We start from the raw sequence: 24,803 nt of genomic DNA on the forward strand, positions 1-24,803 counted from the left end.
CAGTTAATCAACATTTAATGATATTAATTCTAACTAAACTAGATATTGTTTCATGAATTCAATGAAAAATTTCAAAAAGTACGCATAGATATCTTGAGAAATCGTTGGACACTTACTCAACAAATTCGCCAAGATTTCTCAAAAATTCTCAAGATTTCTCGAAAAAAGTTGTTTTAAAAGTAGCGCGAAAATTGTTCTCTAAATTACTGCGGAGTGTTTTTCAATGATTCTGAAAGAAACAGAAAAAAACGAACCAGATGGAAGCTTCTCCTCAAATCGAAGATTAAATGATTCATGCATGATTGCTCGTCGAAATTTGGGAATTTCACAAAAAAAAACTCTTGTGAAGTTCCCACACAAAATTATCGTGCTTTCTTATTAACTGTGCCAGGAATACACTTTTGAATTCAGGTAATATTTATTCTATGGAGTTAGAATAAAAATATCTAGAAACACATTCGGAATATCACAAGCATTTTCAAATTTTTTTTCAGAAATTTCCGTTTGTATTTTGATTTTTTCTGAAAATTTCTTCGAACAATTAGGATCCTCAGCAAAGCATTTTCAGGATTTTTTTTTACTTCAGAAGTTGATGAGAATGACCTTACAGGTTACTAGTAGTTTTTTTATAATACATCCAGTTTATTTCATACTAGTAGTTAATATTTTTTTAAGTGTGAAAAAGTTTTTAAAAAATGGGCAAAAAGAGGACATTTATAAAGAAAATCTGGTATAAATTCTTCCACACAACTTTTAGACTCCAGTCGAAATTTTGACACATCTGTTGCAACTGTTTAACCGTCTCCATTTGAGAACCACTACCTTGAAACCGGCCGGTCAATCATGGGACGGCGTGGAGGTGCAGCGTTGATCAGCTCAACCCCGTCGTCAGGGCTCGCAAATGTATAGTGGGCTAATAGCGTCAAGTGCAAATGAAGCAAAACCGGGAAAATCCAGCATCGCACAGAGATACGTCATATACTGCATCTCGTCCATTTCTATAGCAGGAAGGTAGTAGGTACGTGGTGCTCTGTTTGGAAAGGGAAAACATGCCTACTGGCAGCATACATCAGGAGAGGATCATCACGCGTTGATTGAGTGATGTACGAGGGCTTTGCGCTAAAATGAACACATGGCGCGCATGGGATGGTGGGGGTCAAAGGTGAAAAAGCAGAGTGACGCCCATTTGGATAAGGAGTTAGCGCCAGGGGGAGATTGAGCGGTAACTGTGGAATACGTTACGTAATGATGGTTTACGAGAGCGTTTTTGTTTTTGTTGATCAAATTTAATTAATAATCTGAGTTCAACGTAGGTGTAACAACATGGAACGAGCTCACCATTTAAGTTCTTGTAGTTTTAGATGAAGTGAGCAGCTTTGCAGGATACAATAAATAACTTCATCAACCTGAAAGGCCAACTAGATCATCTGTTTGTCTCACTAACAAAGCATTCTTCCCATGACCACTGTGGAGATTCAGAGGTCGATAGCAACAATAGTTGTCTCATCCTAGTGATCGGAGATTGTTTCATCACGTAGTAACAACGCTAAAAAGTGTTTGGATTGGCGATAATCGAATCCCGACTAGAAGATTCTAACAAAAATATAACATTATTATAACAAACCCTGATATTTATAACTCATTGTGATATAATCAAGTTTTTATATCTTTGGGGTTTAAAAATATTATATCTCAATTATATCATATTATGTTATAAATGTTATTTAATAACTCATTGTGAAATAATTTAGTTTCAATTACTTGACATTCAGAAAACCATTTTGTACAATTGTATTAAAATATGATAGGAACTAGTTTTAATGAAGCTAAAACTTATATCATATTTTGTTATAATATTGATCAGATCATAACAAAATAGGTTATTATTTTGATTAGACCGTTGTACTTTTTGTAACAATTTCAGTTATTTTAACATCATTCTGCATCTAGTTTATAACATCATAAGTTATAGAAACATTTTATAACATCATAACACAATGTGTTATAAACTTGATAGATTTTTCTAGTCGGGATACCAATCGAGCAGAAAGGTAAACACATTGGGTGACCTCATGTGTGGATCGTCTCGAGAGAAAAAATAACTTCAAAGTTGAATGTATGTAATTCGCTAAAAATTTAATGTTGGTTAAACGAGTGAAGCCTTTTATTGAAATTGAATGTTACTTTCATCGAAAATTGTTTTTGCAGTACCATTTCGCTGGAAGAATGAAAGAATCAATTCGGAGAAATGATCTTTTCTCTGCAATCTTTTTATGTGAGATTTCGTCGAATCTTCCCCAAAAACCTGTAATGAAGCGACACCTTTCATTAGAAACTGTTAGATTTCTAGATGGAACAGATAAGTCGGTCGAGGCGGAGCTTACATTTGGAGTCCCCTTGCAGGCGTTTTTCAATCAACAATCAAGCTACTACCTCGCCATCGCACACTATCAGCAGCGGCGAAGCGTACCCATATCGATTGAATTCCGAGAACAAAAGAGAAACGCCGTTTTTTTTTCTTCCCCTTTGCCGGGGCTGGCTGACTGACTGACGTAAGACCGTGCAGTGAAATTATAGAACCGCGCACTTAGCACCACACGAGAAGTACACAAGGCAATAAATTCTCCAGTCAACCCGCGTTCCTTAGCACTGCTACAGTAATGGTCAACACATGTTTGAAATTGTGTCGATTTTGACTTTAAAGGAATGAAACCAAGTCAATCATCCACTGATCCAGCTTAAATTTCGACTGAGCTTCAGATAAAACCTGATAATTTTTAGAACGAACTAAAAACTCTAATGCCTTTTTTTTAGCAAAATATCTTTATAAACAAAATAAATAAATAAAGAAAAAATCAATAAAAAATATAAAAAAACCTTGAAGATGCCTTTAGCTCAATTTTATTTTGGTCAAATTGTTAGCATTTTTACACCAGCCAAAAAAAAAAACAAAAACAAAAAATATATAAATGTTCAAAATAAAAAAAATATAAAAAAAACCTTGAAGATGCCTTTTGCTCAATTATAGGACGAGACAGGATAAGTTGACAAAAATACCTTCATGTTTCGAATTTTGAGAAAAAATGTTAAAACAATTCCGCCAAAAATTCTTTTTGGTTAAATTGTTAACATTTTTACACCAGCCAAAGAAACAACTAACGAAAACAAAAAAAAAATATAAATGTTCAAAAAAAAAAAAAGAAAAACAAATAAAAATAAAAAAAAAACCTTGGAGATGTCTTTTGTTCAATTATAGGAAAAGACATGATAAGTTGACAAAAGTACCTTCATGTTTCAGATTATGAGAAAAATTGTTAAAACAATTCTGCCAAAAAATCATGTTGGTCAAATTGTTACCATTTTTACACCAGCCAAAGAAAAAAAAACAAAACAAAAACAAATATAAATGTTCAAAATAAAAAAAAAAACCTTGAATTGAGCTAAAGGCATGCTCAATTATAGGAAGAGACAGGATAAGTTGACAAAAATACCTTCATGTTTCGGACTTTGCGAAAACAAATGATAAAACAATTCCGCCAAAAATGCATTTTGGTCAAATTGTTAATTTTTTTACACCACCCAAAGAAAAAAAAAACATAAACAAAAAAATATAAATGTTCAAAATATATCCGAGACAGTTTTACATGACAATTCGAAAAAGTTGCAAATGGTTTGACCGCCACTGCATATTGCACTATTGAGTCTTGGCTCCTCGTTGGGCATCGCGCGCTGACATTAAGGAAACGAGCATTTCTAATAGTTTTCTTTTTTTTTTCTCGTTCGAATACCGACGAAACGTGCTTTCTAGTCAATTTGTTTTGACTCCGGGATTCAGTTGACGCGCGGTCGAATTTCGTGTTTTATTTACACGTGCGTGCAGCTCGACTATGTTTTAGGTGCCACCTGCAAGCGGAATGCAGTGCTGTAGTGGTGGTGGATTAAAAACAAACAAGCAAACGTTTCGTCGTCTCTGGTTTGATGGTGGCAGTTGATAAGGTATACTGGCAACAACAAAGCCTGCTCCTAGAGAATAACGGGGTTTTTCCCCGGTAATCGTGAAAGAGAGATCACACACAGTTCGTGTTGTTTTGAACAAACTGTTCATCGGCATGAGACTAATGATGCAACTACTCAGAAATTCTATAAAATAAACAACTGAGAGCTAGGGGAAAACTGGCAACACTGCCTCTTACCGAACGTCCGCCAGATTGCGATAGACACCGTTGCACTTACCTGAAAGAAAAAAGCAAAAATGAAATGGAAAGTATGATTAGACACGGTGCACACACTAAACAAAAGAGATAAGAAAGGCATTAAGCCGCGAACGATGGTCGTAAAGCTACCCAGAGTAATAAACGTCGTTGTTCGAATACAACAAATATGCCGAGCCGGCGCAAAAATGAAGCGAATGTGGAAGATGAGTTCATTACAAGCTGTAAAACAGCAGCGGTTTATCGAGTGAAGCTAACAACTTTCAAGGTCAAGAAAAAGATAGCAACACAGCTCTGAGATGATTCGCGACAAGATTCAGAATCATGAGCAGGATTCTCACAGAATCCTGAGCAAGACTCTCACAGAATCCTGAGCAGGATTCTCACAGAATCCTTAGCAGCTTTCTCACAGAATCCTCCGCAAGATTCTTACTGAATTCTTAGCAAGATCATCCCAGAATCCTGAGCAGGATCCTCAACGAATCCTGAGCAGGATTCTCACCGAATCATGAGCGGGATTCTTACAGAATCCGGAGCAGGATTCTCTCAGAATCCTGAGCAGGATTCTCCCAGAATCCTGAGCAGGATTCTCCCAGAGTCCTGAGCAGGATTCTCCCAGAATCCTGAGCAGGATTCTCCCAGAATCCTGAGCAGGATTCTCCCAGAATCCTGAGCCCAGAATCCTGAGCAAGATTCTCACAGAATCCTGAGCAAGATTCTCACAGAATCCTGAGCAAGATTCTCACAGAATCCTGAGCAAGACTCTCACAGAATCCTGAGTAGGATTCTCACAGAATGCTGAGCAAGATTCTCACAGAATCCTTAGCAGCTTTCTCACAGAATCCTCCGCAAGATTCTTACAGAATTCTAAGCAAGATCAACCCACTAAGCAAGATCCTCACCGAATCCTGAGCAGGATTCTTACCGAATCATGAGAAGGATTCTCACAGAATCCTGAGCAGGATTCTCACAGAATCCTGAGCAGGATTCTCTCAGAATCCTGAGCAGGATCCTCTCAGAATCCTGAGCAGGATCCTCTCAGAATCCTGAGCAGGATCCTCTCAGAATCCTTGACAGCATTCTCTCAGAATCCTTGGCAGGATTCTCTCAGAATCCTTGGCAGGATTCTCTCAGAGTCCATGGCAGGATTCTCTCAGAGTCCTTGGCAGGATTCTCTCAGAATCCTTGGCAGGATTCTCTCAGAATCCTTGGCAGGATTCTCTCAGAATCCTTGGCAGGATTCTCACAGAATCCTTGGCAGGATTCTCTCAGAATCCTTGGCAGGATTCTCTCAGAATCCTTGGCAGGATTCTCTCAGAATCCTTGGCAGGATTCTCTCAGAATCCTTGGCAGGATTCTCTCAGAATCCTTGGCAGGATTCTCTCAGAATCCTTGGCAGGATTCTCTCAGAATCCTTGGCAGGATTCTCTCAGAATCCTTGGCAGGATTCTCTCAGAATCCTTGGCAGGATTCTCTCAGAATCCTTGGCAGGATTCTCTCAGAATCCTTGGCAGGATTCTCTCAGAATCCTTGGCAGGATTCTCTCAGAATCCTTGGCAGGATTCTCTCATAATCCTTGGCAGGATTCTCTCATAATCCTTGGCAGGATTCTCTCAGAATCCTTGGCAGGATTCTCTCAGAATCCTTGGCAGGATTCTCCCAGAATCCTAGGCAGGATTCTCTCAGAATCCTTGGCAGGATTCCCTCAGAATCCTTAGCAGGATTCTCTCAGAATCCTTAGCAGGATTCTCTCAGAATCCTTAGCAGGATTCTCTCAGAATCCTTAGCAGGATTCTCTCAGAATCCTTAGCAGGATTCTCTCAGAATCCTTAGCAGGATTCTCTCAGAATCCTTAGCAGGATTCTCTCAGAATCCTTAGCAGGATTCTCTCAGAATCCTTAGCAGGATTCTCTCAGAATCCTTAGCAGGATTCTCTCAGAATCCTTAGCAGGATTCTCTCAGAATCCTTAGCTGGATTCTCTCAGAATCCTTAGCTGGATTCTCTCAGAATCCTTAGCTGGATTCTCTCAGAATCCTTAGCTGGATTCTATCAGAATCCTTAGCTGGATTCTCTCAGAATCCTTAGCTGGATTCTCTCAGAATCCTTAGCAGTTTTCTCATAGAATCCTTAGCAGGATTCTCTCAGAATCCTTAGCAGGATTCTCTCAGAATCCTTAGCAGGATTCTCTCAGAATCCTTAGCAGGATTCTCTCAGAATCCTTAGCAGGATTCTCTCAGAATCCTTAGCAGGATTCTCTCAGAATCCTTAGCAGGATTCTCTCAGAATCCTTAGCTGGATTCTCTCAGAATCCTTAGCTGGATTCTCTCAGAATCCTTAGCTGGATTCTCTCAGAATCCTTAGCTGGATTCTCTCAGAATCCTTAGCTGGATTCTCTCAGAATCCTTAGCAGGATTCTCTCAGGAACCTTAGCAGGATTCTCACAGAATCCCGAGCAGGATTCTCTCAGAATCCCGAGCAGGATTCTCTCAGAATCCTTAGCTGGATTCTCTCAGAATCCTTGGCAGGATTCCCTCAGAATCCTTGGCAGGATTCCCTCAGAATCCTTGGCAGGATTCTCTCAGAATCCTTGGCAGGATTCTCTCAGAATCCTTGGCAGGATTCTCTCAGAATCCTTAGCAGGATTCTCTCAGAATCCTTAGCAGGATTCTCACTGAATCCTAGGTAGGATTCTCACAAAATCCTTAGCAGGATTCTCACAAAATTCTTAACAGAATACTCACAAAATCCTTAGCAGGATTCTCACCGAATCCTTGACAGGATTCTCACAAAATCCTTAGCAGTTTTCTCATAGAATCCTTAGGAAGATTCTCACAGAATCCTTAGCAAGACTCTTACCGAATTCTTAGCAAGATCGTCTCAGAATTCTTAGCAAGATCGTCCCAGAATGCTTAGCAGTATTCCCACACAATCCTGAGCAGGATTCTCAAAAAATCCTGAGCAGGATTCTCACAGAATCGTTAGCAGCATTCTGACAGAATCTTTAGCAAGGTCCTCACAGAATCCTTAGGAAGGTTCTCACAAAATTCTAAGCAGGATTCTCACAGAATATTTAGCAGGATTCTTACAGAATCCTTAGCAGGTTTCTCACAGATTCATGAGCAGAATTCTCACCTAATCCTAAGCAGGATTTTCACCGAAATCTGAGCAGGATTCTCACTGAATCCTGAGCAGGACTCTCACGGAATCCTGAGCAGGATTCTCACAGAATCCTTAGCAAGATTTTCTTAGAATCTTCAGCAGGGATAGAATTCAAAGAATCCTGAGCATGATTCTCCCGGAATCCTGAGCAGGATGCTCCCATAATCCTGCTCATGATTCGCCCAGAATCCTGAGCAGGATTCGCCTAGAATTTTGAGCAGGATTCGCCCAGAATCCTGAGCAGGATTCGCCCAGAATCCTGAGCAGGATTCGCCCAGAATCCTGAGCAGGATTCTCACAGAATCCTGAGCAGGATTCTCACAGAATCCTATACAGGGCTTTCACTGAATCCTAGGTAGGATTCTCATATAATCTTTGGCACGATTCTCACAGAATCCTGAGCAGGATTCTCACAGAATTCTTAGTCGTATTCTCACAAAATTCCAAGCCGAATTTTTACAGACTCCTTAGAATTCTCACAGAATCCTGTGGGTGATTCTCACAGAATCCCATGAAGGACCTCAAAGAATACTATGGAGGATTCTCACAAAATTCTGAGGAGCTTTTTCGGTGTACGATCATTATCATATTCTGTTTAACGCTCCTTGTGCACTAGGGTCATTTTTTAGCCAAACCGTACACTACGTTACCGATCTGTTCGACAAATCCATATTGCATTGGGTAGATTGTCACAACAAATGCAGACTGCAACATTGTCATTGTTGTTGCGCAAAGATTGAAATTGATTTCATGTAGAATCACACTAACGGTTTTCATGAAATTCTTCTCGATTCCACTCTACCCCATGTAACCCCAAACAGCTCAAATGGGACAATTGTTTACATGCTAAAATGTTTTCGATGACGAGATGACGAAAAGTTTGTCCTTGCACATGCACTATCACGATGGCAACCACCGCTTTTCTGTACAAGAAGCTCTACAGTACATCATCCATCATAGCCTCGATGTCGTTCATCCCTCTGGCGTGGCGCTTCCAGGTACACTTCATCGTTGACACACTCCCACCCATGCGGGCCAAATCGATCCCACTTTTCATCGAACATAGGTGACAAGTGAAAAAATGACACACACTCGCTCTTACCGATCGACCTGTTGCGTACATGATGGGAGCTGTGTCCAATTAGAGCGACGACACCGACGCGACGGTGGTAAATGCTGTCCGAGTCATAGTTGAAGCCATCGCCGTTGGTTGGGGAGGCGCCCATCTAGCTTCATCCAATTACGACGAGACGAGGTGCGAGCTGGATTGCTCCAATTAACTAGATATTCGTACGGACGGGCAAACAAACGGGGATACCGAAGATGGGGGCAACTAGGGCGTGACATTCATGCAATGGCATTACTGTGTCAAACGGGGAAAGGTTAAGCTCCTGGCTTTATCCACGGGGAAGCTAGTTGGGGTTGATTAGCTAAGTATGGCTCACCCGCCACGTGAGAAAATCCTGTGAAGCACTGCAAATTGGAATGCAAGGATACATTCGGTGGGAATCAAATTAGAGCGATAGCAGGTGGTTGGAGACTTCGTTTGTTTTTTCAACAGAAAATATATTGTGAAGGGCTTTCTGAGAATCCTGTAATGGACTGTCGTGAAATCCTTTCAAGGGATTCCCGCAGAGTGAAAGATTTCCTGGGCAGGATTCTCCCAGAATCCAGGGCGGGATTGTCCCAGAATCATGAGAGGCATTCTCGCAGAATGCTGCGAAGAATCCTTCCAGAATCTGTGAAGGATTCTTTCCGAATCCTGTGAGTGTTTCTCCCAGAATTCTATAAGGGATCCCATCTAGAGCATTGTATCAAAAATATAACATGTTAGGATTATGTGATATCTTGATATTTATAACTCATTGTGATATAATCATGTTCAGCATCCTGGGTGGTTACAAAATACTATAACTCAATTATATCACATTGTGTTATAAATATTGTTTGATAACACTTTTTATTATAATTGAGTTTTGATTCTTTGACATTTTAAAGATAATGTTACAAAATTATATCAATCCTGAGACTAAAATTCATATCACATTTTGTTATAATTTTGATCCGATTATAACAAAATATGTTATTATCTGGATTAGACCAGTGTACTTTTTGTTACAATTGAAGTTATTTTAACATCATCCTCCATCTAGTTTATAATATAATAAGTTATAGAAAAATATCATAATATCATAACACAATATGATATAAACTTGATATAATTTTCTAGTCGGGATTCTCCCAGAATCCTAAGAGGAGGGATTATTCCAGAATCTGAGAAGGGATTCGTTCAGTATAATGTGAGGGATTCTTCCAGGTCCCCAGGAATTAACTCTATATTCAACAACATTTTCCAATATGACTAAGAAATACCGCTCAAATGCATTGTATACGCTTTTGCTTTGTCCACGTCGTATCCACCACTAGCCGAGTTCCGTATTGGCACATATTTCGCCATTGTGGGAAACGAAGCACGTGCTTACGCACGTCATGCTTAAAACAATCGACTGAACCGGCGACCGGGAAGCCGCCGCAAAAAACCGTTCATCGCTTATAGCCCTCCTGCTTAGTATGTACACACTAAAAAAAAGCTATAGCATTGATCCACCCACCACTGGCCAGATCCCGGTTTCGTTGTTGATGGGAACGTACTACCGCGAACCGGACAGATAATCGATTCAATCCTAACCACGGATCGGAATTGTTGCTCGGTCGCCGGTGTTTGTGAGTCTAATGGAGGGCGGGAGCTTGATTAGATCATCCCGGACTGGCGCACTCTCTCAACTACTATCCATACCTAATGTAATCATTTAGTTAGTCAGTGCATAAAGTTCATCCGCGTGTTCTCGATCGAGTCCAGCCGCGGATGGAGGCTATATCCGTTCCGGTTGCACTTTCCACTAAACTGTAATTCGTTAACGATGCATTTTAACATAGCTTCTAGCGCCGACAAAGTGAGAGTGCAACTCCTAATGAAGGCAAATTGATCCGATGAGAGGCGGCCAGTGGCGGCATAGTGAGCGGTTTCGACGAATGAGTGCCCGAGGGGAACACTTGTCCCGATGGGTGCGCCGCGCCACGATGATATGGGTTGGCAGTAGTGCGGTAATTAAGATTTAATATTTAATCAACGAGATAATGGCGGTTGCATTGCTTGCTGCTGGGGCGACGACAGGCAACAACAGGTGCCGGATGGGAATGACGATGTGCGTATTATTCAATTATACAATGTATACCGCTGCATTTGTAGCTGTTTGTAGCATGAGTTGTCTGAATAGCGTGGCTGGAATAGCAGTTTGTTCCCGATACCATACTGCACCACCACTATTGTAGGAAAAATGTATCTGTAAAACAGTCAAAATCTGCCTATTATCTAACAACAGCTTATTGTATACACAGGAATACCTCATTATATTTTTGTGAATTCTGTGAGAATCTTGCTCAGCATTCAGTGAGAATCCTTTTCAAGATTCTGTGAGAATCCTCCTCAAGATTCTGTGAGAAGCCTCCTCAGGATTCTGTGAGAATCCTCCTTAAGATTCCGCAAGAATCCTTCTTAGGATTCTGGGAGAATCCTTCTTAGAATTCTGAGAGAATCCTGCTCAGGATTCTTAGAGAATCCTGCTCAGGATTCTAAGAGAATCCTGCTCAGGATTTTGTGAGAATCCTCCTCAGGATTCTGTGAGAATCCTTCACGGGATTCTGGGAGAATCCTGCTCAGGATTCTGAGAGAATTCTGCTCAGGATTCTGTGAGAATGCTTCAGAGGATTCTGGGAGAAACCTGCTCAGGATTCTGTGAGAATGCTTCAGAGGATTCTGGGAGAATCCTTCTTAGAATTCTGAAAGAATCCTGCTCAGGATTCTTAGAGAATCCTGCTCAGGATTCTAAGAGAATCCTGCTCAGGATTTTGTGAGAATCCTCCTCAGGATTCTGTGAGAATCCTTCACGGGATTCTGGGAGAATCCTGCTCAGGATTCTGAGAGAATTCTGCTCAGGATTCTGTGAGAATGCTTCAGAGGATTCTGGGAGAATCCTTCTTAGAATTCTGAGAGAATCCTGCTCAGGATTCTTAGAGAATCCTGCTCAGGATTCTAAGAGAATCCTGCTCAGGATTTTGTGAGAATCCTCCTCAGGATTCTGTGAGAATCCTTCACGGGATTCTGGGAGAATCCTGCTCAGGATTCTGAGAGAATTCTGCTCAGGATTCTGTGAGAATGCTTCAGAGGATTCTGTGAGAATGCTTCAGAGGATTCTGGGAGAAACCTGCTCAGGATTCTGTGAGAATCCTGCTCAGGATTCTGAGAGAATCCTGCTCAGGATTCTGAGAGAATCCTGCTCAGGATTCTGAGAGAATCCTGCTCAGGATTCTGAGAGAATCCTGCTCAGGATTCTGAGAGAATCCTGCTCAGGATTCTGAGAGAATCCTGCTCAGGATTCTGAGAGAATCCTGCTCAGGATTCTGAGAGAATCCTGCTCAGGATTCTGAGAGAATCCTGCTCAGGATTCTGAGAGAATCCTGCTCAGGATTCTGAGAGAATCCTGCTCAGGATTCTGAGAGAATCCTGCTCAGGATTCTGAGAGAATCCTGCTCAGGATTCTGAGAGAATCCTGCTCAGGATTCTGAGAGAATCCTGCTCAGGATTCTGAGAGAATCCTGCTCAGGATTCTGAGAGAATCCTGCTCAGGATTCTGAGAGAATCCTGCTCAGGATTCTGAGAGAATCCTGCTCAGGATTCTGTGAGAATCCTGCTCAGGATTCTGTGAGAATCCTGCTCAGGATTCTGTGAGAATCCTGCCAAGGATTCTGTGAGAATCCTGCTCAGGATTCTGTGAGAATCCTGCTCAGGATTCTGAGAGAATCCTGCTCAGGATTCTGTGAGAATCCTGCTCAGGATTGTGTGAGAATCCTGCTCAGGATTCTGTGAGAATCCTGCTCAGGATTCTGTGAGAATCCTGCTCAGGATTCTGTGAAAATCATGCTCAGGATTCTGTGAAAATCCTGCTCAGGATTCTGTGAAAATCCTGCTCAGGATTCTGTGAGAATCCTGCTCAAGATTCTGTTTTTTTTTGTCTGTATTAACGAAATTTTTAACCCTAGGCTAGTTCATCTCGGGACCCACGTTTTACTTCCCTTCCAAAGGAAGAACCCACATTTTGTGAGTATGTCGGAAGTGGGATTCGATCCCAGGTCCTCAGCGTGATAATCAAGTGTACTAACCACCACACCAGGTCCGCTCCACTCTCAGGATTCTGTGATAATCCTGCTCAGGATTCTGTGAGAATCCTGCTCAGGATTCTGTGAGAATCTTTCGCAGGATTCTGAGCGAATCTTTCGCAGGATTCTGAGAGAATCTTTCGCAGGATTCTGAGAGAATCTTTCGCAGGATTCTGAGAGAATCTTTCGCAGGATTCTGAGAAAATCTTTCGCAGGATTCTGAGAGAGTCTTTCGCAGGATTCTGAGAGAATCCTTTTAAGGATTCTGAGAGAAACCTTTTCAATATTCTAAGAGAATCCTTCTCAGGATACCGAGAGAATCCTTCTCAGGATTCAGGGAGAATCCTCCTCAGGATTCTGAGAGAATCCTGATAAGGATTCTGAGAGAATCCTGATAAGGATTCTGAGAGAATCCTGATAAGGATTCTGAGAGAATCCTTCTCAGGATTCTGAGAGAATCCTTCTCAGGATTCTGAGAGAATCCTTCTCAGGATTCTGAGAGAATCCTTCTCAGGATTCTGAGAGAATCCTTCTCAGGATTCTGAGAGAATCCTTCTCAGGATTCTGAGAGAATCCTTCTCAGGATTCTTAGAGAATCCTTCTCAGGATTCTGAAAGAATCCTTCTCAGGATTCTGAGAGAATCCTTCTCAGGATTCTGAGAGAATCCTCCTCAGGATTCTGAGAGAATCCTGCTCAGGATTCTGAGAGAATCCTTCGCAGGATTCTGAGAGAATCCTTCGCAGGTTTCTGAGAGAATCCTTCGCAGGATTCTGAGAGAATCCTTTGCAGGATTCTGAGAGAATTCTTCGCAGGATTCTGAGAGAATCCTTCGCAGGATTCTGAGAGAATCCTTCGCAGGATTCTGAGAGAATCCTTCGCAGGATTCTGAGAGAATCCTTCGCAGGATTCTGAGAGAATCCTTCGCAGGATTCTGAGAGAATCCTTCGCAGGATTCTGAGAGAATCCTTCGCAGGATTCTGAGAGAATCCTTCGCAGGATTCTGAGAGAATCCTTCGCAGGATTCTGAGAGAATCCTTCGCAGGATTCTGAGAGAATCCTTCGCAGGATTCTGAGAGAATCCTTCGCAGGATTCTGAGAGAATCCTTCGCAGGATTCTGAGAGAATCCTTCGCAGGATTCTGAGAGAATCCTTCGCAGGATTCTGAGAGAATCCTTCGCAGGATTCTGAGAGAATCCTTCGCAGGATTCTGAGAGAATCCTTCGCAGGATTCTGAGAGAATCCTTCGCAGGATTCTGAGAGAATCCTTCGCAGGATTCTGAGAGAATCCTTCGCAGGATTCTGAGAGAATCCTTCGCAGGATTCTGAGAGAATCCTTCGCAGGATTCTGAGAGAATCCTTCGCAGGATTCTGAGAGAATCCTTCGCAGGATTCTGAGAGAATCCTTCGCAGGATTCTGAGAGAATCCTTCGCAGGATTCTGAGAGAATCCTTCGCAGGATTCTGAGAGAATCCTTCGCAGGATTCTGAGAGAATCCTTCGCAGGATTCTGAGAGAATCCTTCGCAGGATTCTGAGAGAATCCTTCGCAGGATTCTGAGAGAATCCTTCGCAGGATTCTGAGAGAATCCTTCGCAGGATTCTGAGAGAATCCTTCGCAGGATTCTGAGAGAATCCTTCGCAGGATTCTGAGAGAATCCTTCGCAGGATTCTGAGAGAATCCTTCGCAGGATTCTGAGAGAATCCTTCGCAGGATTCTGAGAGAATCCTTCGCAGGATTCTGAGAGAATCCTTCGCAGGATTCTGAGAGAATCCTTCGCAGGATTCTGAGAGAATCCTTCGCAGGATTCTGAGAGAATCCTTCGCAGGATTCTGAGAGAATCCTTCGCAGGATTCTGAGAGAATCCTTCGCAGGATTCTGAGAGAATCCTTCGCAGGATTCTGAGAGAATCCTTCGCAGGATTCTGAGAGAATCCTTCGCAGGATTCTGAGAGAATCCTTCGCAGGATTCTGAGAGAATCCTTCGCAGGATTCTGAGAGAATCCTTCGCAGGATTCTGAGAGAATCCTTCTCAGGATTCTGAGAGAATCCTTCTCAGGATTCTGAGAGAATCCTGCTCAGGATTCTGGGAGAATCCTGCTCAGGATTCTGAGAGAATCCTTCTCAGGATTCTGAGAGAATCCTTCCCAGAATTCTGAGAGAATCCTTCTCAGGATTCTGAGAGAATCCTTCTCAGGATTCTGAGAGAATCCTTCTCAGGATTCTGAGAGAATCCTTCTCAGGATTCTGAGAGAATCCTTCTCAGGATTCTGAGAGAATCCTTCTCAGGATTCTGAGAGAATCCTTCTCAGGATTCTGAGAGAATCCTTCTCAGGATTCTGAGAGAATCCTTCTCAGGATTCTGAGAGAATCCTTCTCAGGATTCTGAGAGAATCCTTCTCAGGATTCTGAGAGAATCCTTCTCAGGATTCTGAGAGAATCCTTCTCAGGATTCTGAGAGAATCCTTCTCAGGATTCTGAGAGAATCCTTCTCAGAAGTCTGAGAGAATCCTTCTCAGGATTCTGAGAGAATCCTTCTCAGGATTCTGAGAGAATCCTTCTCAGGATTCTGAGAGAATCCTTCTCAGGATTCTGAGAGAATCCTTCTCAGGATTCTGAGAGAATCCTACTCAAAATTCTGAGAGAATCCTTCTCAGCATTCTGATAGATTCCTTCTCAGGATTCTGAGAGAATCCTTCTCAGGATTCTGAGAGAATCCTTCGCAGGATTCTGAGAGAATCTTTCGCAGGATTCTGAGAGAATCCTTCGCATGATTCTGAGAGAATCTTTCGCAGGATTCTGAGAGAATCTTTCGCATGATTCTGAGAGAATCTTTCGTAGGATTCTGAGAGAATCCTTCGCAGGATTCTGAGAGAATCCTTCGCAGGATTCTGAGAGAATCCTTCGCAGGATTCTGAGAGAATCCTTCGCAGGATTCTGAGAGAATCCTTCGCAGGATTCTGAGAGAATCCTTCGCAGGATTCTGAGAGAATCCTTCGCAGGATTCTGAGAGAATCCTTCGCAGGATTCTGAGAGAATCCTTCGCAGGATTCTGAGAGAATCCTTCGCAGGATTCTGAGAGAATCCTTCGCAGGATTCTGAGAGAATCCTTCGCAGGATTCTGAGAGAATCCTCCGCAGGATTCTGAGAGAATCCTTCGCAGGATTCTGAGAGAATCCTTCGCAGGATTCTGAGAGAATCCTTCGCAGGATTCTGAGAGAATCCTTCGCAGGATTCTGAGAGAATCCTTCGCAGGATTCTGAGAGAATCCTTCGCAGGATTCTGAGAGAATCCTTCGCAGGATTCTGAGAGAATCTTTCGCAGGATTCTGACATAATCTTTCGCAGGATTCTGAGAGAAGCTTTCGCAGGATTCTGAGAGAATCTTTCGCAGGATTCTGAGAGAATCTTTCGCAGGATTCTGAGAGAATCTTTCGCAGGATTCTGACATAATCTTTCGCAGGATTCTGAGAGAAGCTTTCGCAGGATTCTGAGAGAATCTTTCGCAGGATTCTGAGAGAATCTTTCGCAGGATTCTGAGATAATCTTTCGCAGGATTCTGAGAGAATCTTTCGCAGGATTCTGAGAGAATCGTTCTCAGGATTCTGAGCGAATCGTCCTAAGGATTCTGAGAATGTGACAGAATCCTCCTCAGAATTCTGAGAGAATCCTTCTCAGGATTCTGAGAATGTGACAGAATCCTCCTCAGGATTCTCTCAGAATCCTGCTCAGGATTCTGAGAGAATCTTTCGCAGGATTCTGAGAGAATCTTTCGCAGGATTCTGAGTGAATCTTTCGCAGGGTTCTGAGAGAATCTTTCGCAGGGTTCTGAGAGAATCTTTCGCAGGATTCTGAGAGAATCTTTCGCAGGATTCTGAGAGAATCTCTCACAGGATTCTGAGAGAAGCTTTCGCAGGATTCTGAGTGAATCATTCTCAGGATTCTGAGAGAATCCTTCTCGGGATTCTGAGATAATCCTTCTCGGGATTCTGAGAGAATTCTTCGCTGGATTCTGGGAGAATTTTCTCGGGATTCTGAGAGAATCCTTCTCAGGATTCTGAGAGAATCCTCCTCAGGATTCTGTGGGAATCCGCCGAATTCTGTGAGAATGCTGCTTAGGATTTTGAGAGAATCCTGATCAGATGGTCACAAATGCCGTGAATACCAAGCCCCAACGCATCACCCGCTCATGGGCTTGAAAACAGTGTGTAACTCGAAATCGGTCCCCGTATCGCGTTCAAGATCATCACGCGAGAAATCATAAAAATAAAGCCATAAATCGTCTTTTCAGCGGGAAACATTGTTGCCCGCGTCCAGACAGTATCTGTGCCCTATCACAACATCAGCTGCGGCGGTAAACAATTCGTTCCGCTTCTGAGAATTCGCCTATCAGGGATTATGACCCACTGCACTGGATCGCGGGTTAATCAACGGCACGGTTAGCTGCTGGCTAACCGACCGTCGCCTCTCGAAAACGGGTTCTACCTGATAAGATAAGCGAAACGGACGGAAGACGATGCGATGCGATGGTTGGCGCGTGCTATACGGACAGCTCAAGTATACTCGAACCAGGTGGAAGCACACACCGGATGCCTAAATGCAAGGTTTCGTCGATTTTCCAAAGTGTCTGGTTCCACTGTGTGGTCGATTGATGGAATGTGAAGTACTTGATATGCATTTTTCCCTGCAATAAACACTGAATATTCAAACAAACTCACTTCCTTTCGATGATTCGCTGAAACCGTCCCGCCTTCCTTGCGGCGAAGTCTGGGGATCTCCTCTGACTGGTTTGCCGCGTCTGGAACGCGAACGATACAACACAACAGCGGCAATTATGTAAATTTAATCGCCCCACGAAGACGACGGCGATGTCGACGACGTTCTGACTCCGGACGAAAGTTTCTGCCACCACACTACTGCATGTACACTGTACACGCTTCTTGGCAGCCTGAGGCAACCTCCAGCCGACTTCTCGCCTCTTCTTCGATTACTGCCAATTGACACTCAATAAATTTTGAATTAATACACCTTTTACTGCGTTTCGTCGTGCGTCGTGCGTCCGTCTTTCCTGGATTCGCCTCACCCAAGAAAACACTCTCACTCTCACTGCTCACGCCTCAAGATTCGATTCTCTGCGAACCAACAGAGCAACAGAGACAGAGACCACAGGCGCGTGGCTTATCAACACCCCGAAAAACCGACTGCCACTTTTTTTTTTCAGGTGTGCATCTCCTCCCGGTTCACCTCGCGATAATAAAAAGCGCAAACCACAGCAGTAACAAAAAAAACTATATACGTGCACACGATGATGCCTAATCGGGCAATTTACAGCTTCACAACCGGTCGCTCGCAATCGTCGAACGCGCGCGACGAACAAAGGACCGTGTAGAACCGCGGCAACTTGTGTCGCAACACTAATTTGCGTTATAGGTAGGTACCTGCCGAACGGGTTGCTTTGCTGGACCAGACTGGACTAGGGACCGGACTGGGGCCGCTCCGGAGAACACCTCCACCAACCAACCCACCACGAAAACGCCGGGAAACCGACGACCGGGTACTAGAGCTGAGCCGCGAGCGAGCAAGAAAGAGAGAGAAGTAACAGAAAAACCGAGTCTCCTTCTCTTCAGGAGCAGAACAAGAACACGTCCGCACTGGGCAACGTCCTGGAGCCGACTGTAACCGAGCCTCCACTTCCAGCTGGAGCGCGGTGGAGCTGAGCTCCACCCGTTGAGCGAGCGCACCCTGTTGCAGCAGAGTGGCTGGAGCGGAGACCGTCACGCGTCACGATGCACGTAGGAGTTAGTGCATAGAATTCTCGGTAAAAATACATTCTTGTTTTACGCTTACCTAATTATTTCGACACTGATTTTTCATTCGGGTCTTACTAACATTTTCGAGTTCTCTTCATCGATCCTCTCTTTGTGTTATCACAGAATGTGTATTGAGTTTTCCAAAGATTGTTTGGATGAAATGTGAAGAAGACGACTACATGTTGCTATCGAAACAAAAAGAATAATGATTTTGTTTGTTTTGATCAAGTTATTAGCGAAAGAGAGAGTCGACGAAAAGAAATCGTTCAAGTCAGTTAGGCCCTTATGAAAAGTCATTGTCGATTTGGTCAATCTTGTTGGAAGAGTTTCATTTCACAATATTATCGTCGCACCACAAAATCGAAGTCGTCGCTTGAAGCACGTGCGAAGTTGCAAAACTTTCGGCAACAGTGTTGTTGTTTTCTCCATTTCTAGCAACATAAACAACATGGTTATCCAAAGTCAAACAGCATCAAATTAGGCAAGGAATCGTAGTACCCACGCTTTTTGCACCATTTCATTGCAGAAACGGAGAATTGACCTTCTCACCATACTAAAATTCAGCTCATTACATACTACAAATCTAGTTCTACACCGAACGTACCCTATTGGCTAAGAATAACACTATGGACCGCCTGTTCCGGTGATAAGAGTCCATTAAACAGGTGACCCCTAAGTCATGGTGTGATGTGACTATATGCTTACCGTGCCTAGAAATGAATGGTTAGAAGGGTCTAATAAAATGCTAACCGCTTAACGAAGCCTATGGAGTACTATGTAGGGCGCCCTTCGCAGTATTCTGCCCTTACTGCGCTAACCGGAGCAATGGTGCAGTTGACCCTGTGTTTCTCCGAGATAATCAGCTATCCTTCTTAAGCCTCAACTGCGAGGCTTAATAAGGGTGGGATTATTGATATGCTGTTTATTAGCTTTGATTATAACCTATATGGCTCTTCGTATTATGCGTTCTTCACAGTGTCCTCTGCGTAATTTCGTCTTTGGCGTTCTCCAATCGATACCGAATTGGTTTTTATCGCTGTTCTTTTTTCTTGTGTTGTGGTTGTAAGAGTTTGATCTTGCCTAGTTTGGGTAGTGGCTATGGTAATGACAGCTCGGATCAATCTTCAGCATAAAAGAACAGCTTTGGTCCAAGAACCTTACTTTCGTAGGGTGATTTCTATGTAGATGTAATGCTTTAATTAACACCTATATGGTTTCGCATTTTGCGTTAGACCCGATGTACTTTCAGTAAAAATGAAATGCCAATCTCGCGTGTCATGCCTCGAGCTGCAAATAACTTCCCCTGATGATGATTTCCTGGAATGCTTATTCGATACACACTTCACTGGATGTGTGGATATTAATACATCTTTGGATGATCCTGATAGACATCGATTGAATGTGCACTAAATCGCTTTGCTTCTTTCAAATCTCCAAAATGTGAATACTTTAAATATAGTTTGATAAAACTGCTTGTTTGCAGCCTTGCTATTCCCAAATCTTGGCGGGATATTACTGTCAAGTTTATTCCGTAAGTGGATAATGCATCGTATGGAGATCAGACTTATCAGTTTGACCTCTTTCTTCTGAAATGATTAGAACGCTTTATCGAGCATCACATCCGTGATGTTGTTCTGGCAGACAAGCCTCTCTAACATGCTTACCAAAATGAAAGTCCACTGTGATTTCTTTACACAATGTTGTTTACGATATCGAAAAAGCATTCATTCAAAAGCAATTTTGTTTGGGTGTTTTCTTGGATTGCCATCAGGATATTTTTGAACACGTACCTTTCGATTCCATATTGGAAGCCGCATGGATTTTCCTGTTTAACTTCCAATGATTTCCAATTGGATTTCCCAAATGCTCAAAAACCGACATCTCTTCTCGGCATTACGTCAAGCAGCGATTAGGAAATTGAGTGTTTGTGGATGCCCCCATGCAGGAGTCTTGCCACCACTTTTAAGGAATCTCGTAGCAAAATCGCAATTGAGATAACTCAATGTGGTTGTCCTACTTATGATTTTGTCCATCACAAGCCTCAATAGGCTGCTTCATTTGTATTTCTTAACTGAGAATCCGACTGTGGAACTTTGAATCATTTGATATGTAACTATCCAGTTTTTACGCAACTGCGTTTCCGAGTACTCGGTAAACACTTGATTAAGTGAAACTGACTTAAGAAGCCTGAATCTTCAGGATGTTCTGTTGCTCTGAACCTGTTGTGGCAAGTAGCTACAGGCTTACTTTAAGCGTCATGCGATTTTTACAGTGCCCTCTTCAGGGTGCTATTTGAACCCGTTGTGGTACGCTTATGCGATTATGTCGACCCTATTCCCTTACCTTCCCTGTCCCTATCCCATTTCTTATTCATCCCTTCAACCCCTCTCCCACAGGGTAATGATGATGGATAGGCTCGTATTCATAGCGATGGCACAAATTCCCCAAATGGAGGAGTACGTGCCTCTGGAGCCGATAGAATAATTATCCGATTGCCAACTTTGAGCTGTTGCATCTCCGGAATCAATGAACCGAATGGAATGAAATTTTAACTATTTGTATTATATAATGAGCTATGGTAAACTTTTGAGTTAATTTGAAATTCTTAACGGGGAAGAAAATTATAACGATTAGAGATTAGATTATTTTTCTAATAAAACACCAAATTATCCAAAACTTTAACATCGTCTCAAAATTCAAGATGCTTATTATAGTTCATTTAAATTCCCTCAAATTGACTTAAATATAAATATGTTTTGAAGGAAAGTAACAACATAGCCAGCGATAAATTGAAAAAGTAATGGGATGCATATTAACCTTTACGTACCCGACCCCCAACAACTCATTTTCAAAATGATGGCATTTCGTCAACTTTCATCCGATTTTTTTGAAGTCACTCTTTCAAGTTTATTCAAAGTTTCCCAGAGCTACCCCCTGTATTCCCCACTGGAGGGCAAAACAAATGATTTATTTAACTAGTATTTGTGTTGAAACTTCCGTGGTATCGAATGAAACTCTTTTTTGTTTCACCGCACGGCCTTACACATTTAAATATTTTCCCGATATCCCCTATTTCTTTAAAATTTTCTCATCCATCTTTTCCATTTTTTTTCTTACCTTATTCCAATCTATTTTCAACCTTATTTAAAATTGCTCTGAGTATCAATACTACCTTTCTGAACCATTACAAGGCTCTCCAAATTCCCATTACATATTCCAATGTTTCACTCATATTCCTACTCGGAGCGTAACGTGGTCGATAAAAATGACTTTCTTTATGTAAAATTACTCGGAGAATCGAATGACAGTGATTTGGGACGCCGTACGGATCTCTGAACTGCAATACTTCCACTTTTACCCCAATTCCCTTGAAATGTTTAAATGTTTCTTCCACAAAACTCCGCAGATTGTAGCATTTAACATTTTACTACAGAAATATGCGAGAAATATTCAAAGATTCAGGGGAAATTGGCATGAAGTGGACAGTACTTCGATTCCGCAAACCGATCTTAAACAATTTTTGTATAGATATAGTCCACCTTTAATTGGTGCACGCCGAACATAAATGTGTGCACAAAACTTAGAGAAATTGAGGGTAAAACAAGCAAATTATCTGTTTTGTTTAGTTCATAACTTTTATCGATGACTTAGATCAAAAATATGGGTGAAATATTCATACTCAAGCTTAAAAAACCGAGCGACGACTCAAACTACTCTCATTCGATTATCTGAGTCAATTTACTTCATTTTAAAAATCAATGTTATCGACAATGTTGTGCTCCGAGCAAACATTTAAGTGAATTATAAAAATATTTAAAGGGAATCGGGGTAAAATGTGCAAGTTCAGAAAGTCATGTGGCGATCCATTCTCATTCGATTTTTACAGCAATTTTACTTATGGAAAGTTTTACTGTATCGAAAACATATTCCAAGCAGAAATACATGAGAAATATTCAACAAAATAGGGGATGATATTGGGATAAAACAATAATGCCTCAATTATGTGGTGGTTCAGAAAGCTTGTATGGATAGTCAGGGTGACTTTACATAAGGCTAGCCCTGCTTTTACCGATTGCGTTCCACTCCGGGCGGAGATACATATGAAAAAAAAAATTAAAAAAATAGGAAATGTCGGGATTATTGGGAACATTTCAATTGTTAAGACCATGTGGTGAACAAAACGTGTTTTATTCTATACTATGGCAGCACAGAGAACAGACATCCAAGCTTATAGAAGTATAGAAAATTTTCTCGAATGCTGTGTAAGGATCCAATTTTTATAGCGTTGACAACACTAGCGTCACCTAAGCGACAAGTTGCTGCAGTCAGTGGTGAGTATGCATATCTAGATAAGATTTATATTCACCACCGACAACAGCGTAGGAACTGTACGATAGCAGCGCCACCTCGATGTTGCCAATTGTGTTGCTATTTCAAATCTGGAGCTCGATTTGAATAGGTCGTATGTGCTTTTGTCGATATAAAATTCGATCAGTTTATTTTAGTCATTGTAGCAATATGGCAGATATTTTGCAAACTTTTAATGATGGAACAGAAAACCTGTTTTGTGAGGATTCTGCTGTATGTATAAACTTTGCTCAATTTCAACGGTTTTCGCTATAATAAGCGAATCCAACTGATCGAATTTTTAATCGACAAAAGCACATACGACCTATTCAAATCGAGCTCCAGAAATGACCGTTAAATTCCTTACACAGCTTTGGAACTGGACTTGAATGTCTGTTCTCTGTGATGGAAGCTTTTACACAAATACGAGTTAAAAAAAACATTTGTTTTGCACTCCAGTCGGAAAAAGCCGATAGCGACAGAAATTCGGGAGCGAAAGTGGAGGTGGGTCGGCCACACTCTACGCAGGGGCGGAAACGAAATCTGCAAACAAGCGTTAGACTGGGAACCCAGCAGGACATCGCAGTAGAGGCAGACACAGAGGCTCATGGCGGCGCAGCCTCAATAACGAAATCTAGCAAGTCGACTGAATTTTGACCTGACCACAGGGCAAGGCGATGGCTGGCAATCGCCCAGGATGGAAATTTTTCAAATCGGCCCGTAGGTGCCCAGCACTGAAAGTAAGTAAGTAAGTCCAGTCGGGAATAGATAAAGATGTTCCCAAAATGGTGGGAGAGAGGGGGTTAAACGAGCTCAATACACTGATTTCCAGCATCATTTGGCGCATGACATCCTCTTTATCTGAAACATTAGAGATATTCCTCATCGCAAAGGCAAGATAGTCTGGATTTACTGGACTCTGACGAAGAACCATCAAGCCAGTGCAAACATATCAGAAGATTTTGCCAAGTGATGTTCAACAGTTAGATGTGACGTGGGAAAATGCTTAACAAGGAGATGACAAAGTGCAGAAACACAGGCGTGCAGGACACAGGCGTGTCCAAAAATTGATCAAAGGTGGTATGGAGGGTTCTGGGTCATTTGGCCGAACGCCATTTGATCGAAAAATGAATGAACTTAAGTTCTTCACATTAGTATAACAATGACGCTTGCCACGTCAGGTTGCTGGTCAATGTGGGGAAGGGGAAGGAAGTTATGACTGCAACCTTGTGTATCCACAGCAGACCGAATATACCTCTGCGCCTGCACAAATTCATGAGGATGTAGGAGTGTTGGTGGGATATATTTGGTTGGCGGGGAGTACACATTATTGGTGTGTGGATGCCAGGCGTAAGGTGAAAGGTAATGTGTTTATTACTCTGAAAGTAATGCGACACAGTTCTCTTGATTGCATAACTCGTACGCGTTATCTAATAGATTGGCACTGCGCCGTGAAAGTTGGAATGACGAGAAACAGATTTTTCAACCCGTTTCTGTTCTAGTGCTGGCTATGAAGGGTTCATTAGCAATCCTTAGTAGAAGGTTTTGTGCGGCTTCGTGGTCGTGCGGCTAAGGTCACCAAGCCTTTAGTCGCATCGTGCTAAGGAGCGCGGGTTCGATTCCCGCCGCAGCTGTCAGGAAAAGTTTTCGGCTGTGCCACTGGGCGTTGCATGCTAGTCCGTTGTCTAGTGTCGTGCTTCCTTCAAAGAGCAAATAGCTCACTGGAAGCATTAAACGTGTCCGTGTCTTTTAAGGTTTACCATGGAGAAATTGGACGTGGGTTCGATTCAAGAGCACTGGGTTATAATGGAATGGTATAAGGTTGCTCTTCGCGTAAATTCAAACTTTTGAATGACGAATGCCAGTCAACTCCAAGGATATCTATTTTAATATATAGGGATAATAAATTTGTCCCAATTACTGAATTTATTTCAAGAGACATTGTTGCTATCGAGATGGAGTTTCCAACAATTCGGGGGAAAACGAACATATGTTCCTGCTTACTTGCCACAAGATGTTGATGATGTGCCTCTTTCTTCGGTAGGTGATTTTGTTAACTATTG

The 24,803-nt window shown here is 42.2% G+C and overlaps 1 protein-coding gene across 7 annotated transcripts in view; it reads right to left on the reverse strand.

The window, feature by feature from the left end:
• LOC109422192 (signal transducer and transcription activator) overlaps positions 1 to 24,803 on the reverse strand; it is a 388,739-nt gene that overhangs the window by 138,397 nt on the left and 225,539 nt on the right. The window contains exon 1 of one of the 7 annotated variants that reach the window (XM_029854697.2): positions 17,302 to 18,258. The exons of the other annotated variants lie outside the window; for them this stretch is intronic. The gene's annotated coding sequence lies outside the window, so the exon portion shown is untranslated. Of the gene's footprint in view, positions 1 to 17,301; positions 18,259 to 24,803 lie in introns of those variants that run through there. 7 annotated transcript variants of the gene reach the window in all.

This window comes from Aedes albopictus, chromosome 1 (genome assembly GCF_035046485.1).
Source record: "Aedes albopictus strain Foshan chromosome 1, AalbF5, whole genome shotgun sequence".
In the NCBI taxonomy this organism is placed as follows: domain Eukaryota; kingdom Metazoa; phylum Arthropoda; class Insecta; order Diptera; family Culicidae; genus Aedes; species Aedes albopictus.